This window comes from Glycine max, chromosome 14 (genome assembly GCF_000004515.6).
Source record: "Glycine max cultivar Williams 82 chromosome 14, Glycine_max_v4.0, whole genome shotgun sequence".
In the NCBI taxonomy this organism is placed as follows: Eukaryota; Viridiplantae; Streptophyta; class Magnoliopsida; order Fabales; family Fabaceae; genus Glycine; species Glycine max.
Window position 1 is genome coordinate 43,277,618 of NC_038250.2, and position 8,285 is coordinate 43,285,902.

Here is an 8,285-nt window from a genome sequence, read left to right on the forward strand (position 1 = left end):
TCAGTAGTTAGCAACTCACTGCATCCAATGTGTTTGTTAGTGTTTAGAGTCACCAAACCTACATACTAATATTTAACAACAATTATGTATGGCCTTCGTTCTATCATCCATTTTAGCTATGCAATATATTGTGCTGTGTGTGTGTGTATATATATATAGATATAGATATAAAGATATCGCACGAAAAAAATACAAATTATATAAGATAGGTTTTTTGTGTTACTTTTTCCTTCTGAAGTATAACTGAATGTAAAGGCTGAGTTTTATCTTTGGATTAGCTCAATTTTTTTCCCTCTATGATTTGTATATGTAGGATAATGAATGAATAAGTAACAAAAGACTTCAATTATATATGTAGATAATGAATGAATAAGTTGATAGTACTTGTATTATTAATAATTTATTATAGTTATTTTATTATAATTTGATCAACTGGAAACAGTGAATGAGTAGGGGATGCGATAATCTGACTTATCAGCCACGTTGTTTTACTGTTGAAATGTTTTAAAGCATCTTCAAGGGGCGTTGGGGGCACCAAGGAAAATAGATGTTATCACAGATACCTTGGTTTGATTTTTTTATAAATGATAATAAGTATTTTGTTTATTTTAAAACCATTAAATTTAACACATTAATAGTAATCCTTTCAGCTGTATTCACCACTATTTCTATATATATATATATATATATATATATATATATATATATATATATATATATATCATACATTCCTTCCTTCTTATTGCTTCTTCAATCAGATTTTTTTGAAAACATTGGTATTTGATAGAATCCATTGGAAGCCAGTAAAAATCCAATCAGGTAATTTTATACCTCAATTTTTAAAAACAATTGCGGTTTAGTCGGGCACTGTAGAATTCATATGAACTTTTTCATTTACTCAGGCGTCAAGTTCCAACCCCTTCAAGGCCATCTAGATCACTCGGAAATAGTATAACAAGAGTTGTAAGACATGGTAAGTTCTCTATTTATCAACTTTGCCCAAGTTTTCATGATATATATAGCTTGTTCTTGTAGTATATCATGACTAGCAATATATTGGTAATCTTGAACAGGAGCAGAAAGTGCCGGTGTCAATGCAAATGGGAATTCTTTTGATATCACAACAAAGTTGTTGCACTTAACATGGCACCCAGCTGAGAATTCAATTGCTTATGCTGGTGCAAATAGCTTAAAGTAATTGATTATTATTACTTATGCAAATAGTTGACCATGTGAGTATTATGTCAATATTGTTTTTATTATTATTTCTCTATATCTAAAGTTATAAATTTGAGGTGAATTGGTTCTTAAAAGATAAATATTTTAAATTTAGTCTAAAAAATGCAATAATTTGGTTATATATAATTTAATGATAAATTAATCTATAAATTTTATAACATAATATTAAATTATTCTTAAAAAATATAATTTATTGTGAAATTGACGTTATAACTTAATAACAAAAAATGATTTAAATATCAATGAGCACCACTCTCATTTTCCTTTTCCTTTTCCTCCTCTGTCTTACAGTGATAACCAGGAAGCTTCTCTTTTATCTTTTCTAATATACCTTTCTAATATACCTTTTCCTTTTTCCTCCTTGTGATGATGATGATCACCCTCTATTTTCTCCTCGATCTTCTCTTGCAACCCTTTCTTTTCCTTTTTCTTCTTCTTCCTTTTCTCTCCATCTTCTCCTTCCTCCTAACTTGACTGCAAACATATATATACCAATCAAAACCCACCTTGAAGTAACATTTTTTATTTTATTTTTATTTTTTAGATTCAACTAGAACAATTTGGTATAAAATTAAGTTTTGTTTAATTTATAAAATAAATATTAAAAAAAAGACAAGTTAATATAAAGTTATTCCTTTCACGATGAACAAGTTTTATATATATATATAATGTTTATGCAATCAAAGAAAATAAAGGAAAAGAAGCTTACAGAGCTAGAGCTGCTGTCATATCAGTCACAGTCACACATGGAGGGTTAAGGATTAAGGTTTAATGTAAAAAAGTCACTTAAGGGACCAACCTCTCTCATACACAAACTAGGGATCCAACTCTTGACCACATACTTAAGTTCAGTGACAAGGCTGTAAATCATGTAAGTTTTGATGATGTCAAAAAGAATTTGCTTGACAAAGGGGGAGAATGTGAATCATGCATATCTTGATCATGTAAAAAAGAAGAATGTGAATCTATGAATACATGAATTTTGATGATGCCAAAAAAAATCAAACAAGGCCGCTTCAAAGGATAAGCATTTGCTTCAAGATTAATTCAAGATTGCTTCAACAAACAAAGCCTTGTTTCAAGATTCACTAAAGATCAAGGCTTGCCTCAAAACAAATGGTTTCAAAGTCATGCAAGGCTCTGATAATCGATTACCAGGAAGTGTAATTGATTATCAGAAGGGAAGAATGAAATAGAGCTGTTGAAAAGGGTTTTGAATTTGAATTTTGAACATGTAATCGATTACCATATGTCTGTAATCGATTACCAGCCACGAAACTCCTGAAATTCAAATTCAAAAGTCATGACCCTTCAAATTATAACTGTGTAATCGATTACACAAACATTGTAATCGATTACCAGTTGAGAGTTTTTAGAAAATCTTCCAACAGTCACATCTTTTGATTGGATTTGTGAATGGCCATCAAAGGCCTATAAATAGGTGATTTGGGCACGAATTTTGAAGAGAGAGTTTTGCTTGTTCAAAATGTCTTATCCTCTCAAAAGGAAATGAGAGAGATTCCAAGAGAACTTCATTGCCAAATGCTCTCTCAAAAGAAACTCTTGGGAAAACACTTGCAAATCCATTAAGAGTTTCTCCATGGACTTCAATTGTAATATCCTTCTCTTCAAGAGAGAATTCTTCTTTCTTTCTTCTTATTCAAAGAGATTGATTAAGGGACTGAGGGTCTCTTAAGTTGTAAGGATTCCTGAACACAAGGGATGGGTTGTCCCTGTGTGGTTCAGACTTTGTAAACGGATTTTTACAAAGGGAGTGGAAAATCTTAAGTGGGTTGCTTGAGTATTGGACGTAGGCACGAACTTTTCCGAATCAGTATAAAAATTGTGTTTGCATTCTCTCTTCCTTTATCTCATTTATTTTGTTGTAATCAATTTTGTCTTTCATGTTTAAAGAGCATTATTAAATTGATTGCTGCTTCTTCTACATTCTGAGCCTATCCCTCTTATTTTATTGAGGCCTCTGGTCTAACAGGCTATTTGCCGAGTGCCAACCATGTCACACTATGTTGGTTGTCATAACATTTTGTTATTGATATTGATACCTCTCTTGTTAATTAGATGGAATATATTAAATATGAGGATCTGAATTACATACTATGATGGATGAAAATCCATGTAAAGGTGTAGGTTTAAGATTCTCTTGACAAATGAAACAACCATAACATGCAGTCTACTCACTACTGCACAAGAGAAACCAGTTTGAAAGAATCATAGAAACTAACCTTGCAGTACCCGGCAGTAAAAGATCAACTTCATTATCACCCATGGAGTATGCCCTCAATGTATTCCCGCTAATGTGGGGTCCAGGTGTCGTGTTGACTATACTTGGTTCGTGGGAAACTAATAGTAAGCCTTTAGGAAGAATCAAGAGCTCCCCTTGTTTGAATGCATAGTGAAAGCAAAGCACGATGAAAAATACTTAATAATGAGTCGTTTATTAAAAAGCAAGAAACTGAGGTCCAAATGTAGAAAGAAAAGAATGAGAATCAACACTTTTGTTATCAAGCTTGTCACACGTCAACAACCATTCTGATATTATTACATAGTTTTCCACTTTACAACTAAGGTTATAGCTAGATTAGAGATCCTATTATATTGATATCATTTCTTTTGATTAATTTGTTTGCTTGGAAGGACCCGGATGCTCCTCTATTGGGTATGGTGCAGTTGTTGAGATTGGACCTCTTATAGTCAACAAAAATGAGGAAAGACTACATTTCAACACACACTCCTGGATTCAAGGTTTGTACATAGTACATTTGTATATTATTTCAATCTTTGAACTTTGTAGTGTGTTCCTTTTTTGACAATCAATTGTTATACGGTTCATGTTATTATCGTGCTAATAAGTATTAAGAGGATTTATTTTGCTTACTTGAAAATTTGAAAACCTTGCAGAAGCAAATTTGTTATTTGTGGAGTCACCTATGGGAGTTGGATTTTCTTATACTAACACATCTTCTAATCTCACCATATTAGAGGATAATTTTGTGGGTGAGTTTCCTTTACAGAAGCCCAACCTCTCTGATTTTGTTGAATGATTAAAGTGGCCATCTAATTGGGCACTGTGGTTATTATTGTTGTCTTCTTTGTTAGTGCAAAGACTCAATACTTTTTTCTTCTCCTTTTAACCAGATCAAACTTTCTTGGAACAAAGTTCACAATCTATGATAGCCAGCTGCCTCATACAAGAGCAAATATTATGAAAAGTCGCTCGACAAGGCTGGTGAATCTAAAGCAAGTTTCACCCAAGGTTACTATAGGCCCATATTTCATATGAATTAAATGTGCTAGGCTCAAGGTAAACTTTACGTATTTGCAGTTGTAGGCAGATCTTTATGCATAAAATTAACTGATAGTTCATTGTTGTTTACAATAATTTTCTTTGCATAAAACTTACCTGTCATCCATAGTTTACTTTGGTGGACATTACTGCTTTGACTTTGTGCAGCCAAAGTGTTTGCTGAAAATATATTAGCTTATTAAGCATTTTTTTTTATATTCCTACCATGCTATACTTACAATCTATACAACAAGCAAAGGTCCTAGGAGAATACATTGTGTCATGGATTCCATTCCTACCACTGCAATTGAAACTGGAGGTGTAACACCTACACAGACTGTTGATTAGGAAATTCGTCTTATTCAAAATATATATTTTGTTCAATTTCATTATACTTTGCACATGTATATAGTTTCTTTTATTTATTCCTTATATTTGTATTACATATAAGCAACGTAGCTTCTTGTACTTATTCATTAACTAATTTGATAATTGAAATTTCGCGAAAATAATAAAAAAAAAGCCACACTCTACATCGGTTGACTGATAACCGATGTAGAAACCCTCCACATTCTACATCGATTCAGTGATAACCGATGTAGAAACACTCCCCATCCTACATCGGTTTCAGCCTCAGAACCGATGTAGAACACTCACATTCTACATCGGTTGTACCTTCACAATCGATGTAGAACAGTCCCCTTTCTAAGACGAGTCTGGCACCATGCTCGTCTTCATACGCATGCCCTTCAAAGACGGTCATCAACTGATGTTGAAGGGCCAAGGGCTTTCAATGACACTGACTACCACCACGCGTCATAGCCGATGTAGAAAGGCCATCAGAACCGATGTAGAAGGGCTTTTTTTTTAGTAGTGGTGGAGGACAAGATCAGATATGCATGCACAATATAAAAATAACCCCAATTACCCAAGACATAATATCATTTATCAGAAACAAATAGAAAAATAGTCATTTTATTTTTTAAAATTTCTTTTTAAAAAATTAACTAAAGTGGGAAAAGAACTATGATGATTTTCAAAGGGAAACAAGCTTACCCAATCAAGCATGGCTCTTTTTTGGTTGGCTGCTTTTCCAAATTCTAGAGCCCTTTGGCCAGTGATCAATTCAAGAAGCAGTATACCAAATCCAAATACATCAGTCTTTTTAGAAGATTGCCCTGTGGAAAGGTACTCTAGTGCAATATGCCCCACTATGCCCCTCATTGCAGTTGTGACATGTGAATCTTGGTGATCTAAAAGCTTTTCCAATCCAAAATGTCCTACCACTGCCTCACAATAGTCATCAAGCAATATGTTTGCAACCTTCACATCTCTGTGGATTATCTTTGGATCACACTGCTCATGAAGGTATAGTAGTCCCCATTGCTGCTCCTAAGGCAATTTGCTTCCTTGTGCCCCAATCCAACACTGGCTTACCTGGAAATATTCATCATTGGTACATGAATGAGCCACTCAAATAGTCAAATTAGGTAGTAAATGCATGTTTGCTTTATCCCAAGGCAATGTTTGGATAAACTTTTGGAGAAATCATGCGAGAAAGCATCTATGAATTAAGTAAATAAGTTGATTTTAATTTATAGGATAACCTTAATTTATTTTACCTTGTTATTTAATCTTGTGTATAGCATAATTTTAAGCTTCAATTAAAGGTTTTTGCTAAAGGAAATATACCTTTAACATCAAAAAATGCCTATTGTTTATGCTTGTGCCTCCTCCATAGAACAAGTCCAACACCAAGAACTATCAAGCTGAGGCATCCCAAACTTAAACCAAAGACTATGGCCATTTTGTGAGCCTTTTTTCTGCCTGATGGCAAAGCATCTAGGGAAGCAAAGAGATTTTCTATCAACAATACAATGATTATGCAGAATGTATCAAAATTCATCATAAGGAAAATGATGTCAGGAAAAATCATTCAATTTCAAAAATTCATGAGCAATTCTAAAAGGATCTTACCCTCAGTATCGTTCAAGTTCATTGACATAGGCATAAGTTTCATCCCATGGCAATTTTTTTCTTTTTCTGTAGCACAAACAAGGGGGTTTCCTTCAATACTGAAACAACACAAGGGAATGAGAAGAATTCTGAAGTCAGCACAAAATTCTTCTGTATTTTGCAAGCACAGATGTACATTAATTAATTTCATCAAAGTGAAGGATCAATAGACAGGGAGAGAGGGAGGGAGATAAAGTTGGAACCATTACAGAGTCCAGAGCAATGTGTAGCCTCGAACTCGACATCATCGGCATCTGCGGCTTCGAGCTACGCCTCATTCGCTGTACCATCACTTTCTCATAGCCCTCGGATTCCCGCCACGAACGTGAATCGTTGGATGGCCACATCAACAACTCACCTCCGAACCTTCCTTCTCCCTCGTATTCCGACTCGCCGGCCATGAATCGTTGCCACTCAACGCGGATCGAGTCTACCCTGAGTTGGTCCACCGTGTTGAGTACATCCTTCATCAGAGACGCCGCCGTCATCGAACAACGTCGTAGGGCAATACTTGTCATGTGTATTGTCGTCGCCATATTTCTAGGGTTCACTCAAGTGAGGGAAAAAATGAAGAGTTGAGGCTAGGTAAGGATTTCAAACTAAAGTACACGCATAAAAACAACGATGTTTTTGTATAAAAACCTAGCGGCGTTTATGTTCCCCTAGCACATTCTAAGGCGGTTCCATGAAACCATCTTAGAATGTGTGTCATAAAAAAAATTATTCTTCTTAATTACAAAACTGCCACTACGTAACTTTCTAAGGCGGTTATCTATAAGCGTCTTAGAATGCGCATCGTAAAAAAATGATTTTTTTGTAGTGTAAGATTGATAAGTCAAATTATATACATAACTATGAATTTCATATATATCTTTTTTATGCACCACTGAAAAATAGTGTTCCATGACGGTTTTTTACAAACCATCATTGAAAGCAATGTCTTGAAAAGTTAAGATTTTTCATGACGATTCTTAAAAAATTGTCTTAGAAAAATTATTATTTTAAGACGGTTTTATGACAAATAATTGTCTTAGAATGTTGTTTTAAAAAATTTAAAAATTAAAAATTCTAAGACGGTTTTCCGAAACGTGTTAGAATGTTTCCTATCTAAAATGATTTTTTTAAAAATCGTCTTAGACTATTTTTTAAAAAAAAATAAAAGAAATTGACAATTCTAAGACAGTTTTCCGAAAAACCGTCTTAAAATGTCTACAATCTAAGATGATTTTTCAAAGAATTGTCTTAAAATATCTTTTTACTAAAAAAATATTAAAAAAATTGATGATTCTAAAAAGTTTTTCGGAAAAAACCGTCTTAGAATGTCTACAATCTAAGAATGTTTTTCAAAAACCCATCTTAGAATGTCTTTTTAAAAAAAATAAAAAAATTGAGAATTCTAAGACAATTTTTTCAAAAACCATCCTAGAATGTTTTTTTAAAATAAAAAATCACTATTTTTTCTACATAATAAAAAAAATATTCATGAAATGATGTAATGTATAACAAATCATATATATTACTTTAACAACTATTTAAGTGACATATCACATAACATATCTAAATAATTTATAAAGATTAAATTAAAATCACTAAAATAAAATTTAACACGTATTATAAACTAGAATTAGAATCACTAAAATAATCTATTAAACTCAGCACGTGTGTGTGCCGGAAACAGTCTCTCCGGCAAGATACCCAAGTCCTTATGGGTACCGCCAAACAAGAA

The 8,285-nt window shown here is 33.2% G+C and overlaps 1 long non-coding RNA gene across 1 annotated transcript; it reads left to right on the forward strand.

Annotated features, from left to right (window-relative positions):
- The first annotated feature begins 793 nt into the window (after positions 1–793).
- LOC112999323 (uncharacterized) lies at positions 794–4,702 on the forward strand. Its single transcript, XR_003264488.2, has 5 exons — positions 794–973; positions 1,074–1,232; positions 3,895–4,002; positions 4,159–4,254; positions 4,396–4,702. It is a non-coding gene; the product is annotated as an uncharacterized lncRNA (long non-coding RNA).
- Positions 4,703–8,285: the final 3,583 nt, after the last annotated feature.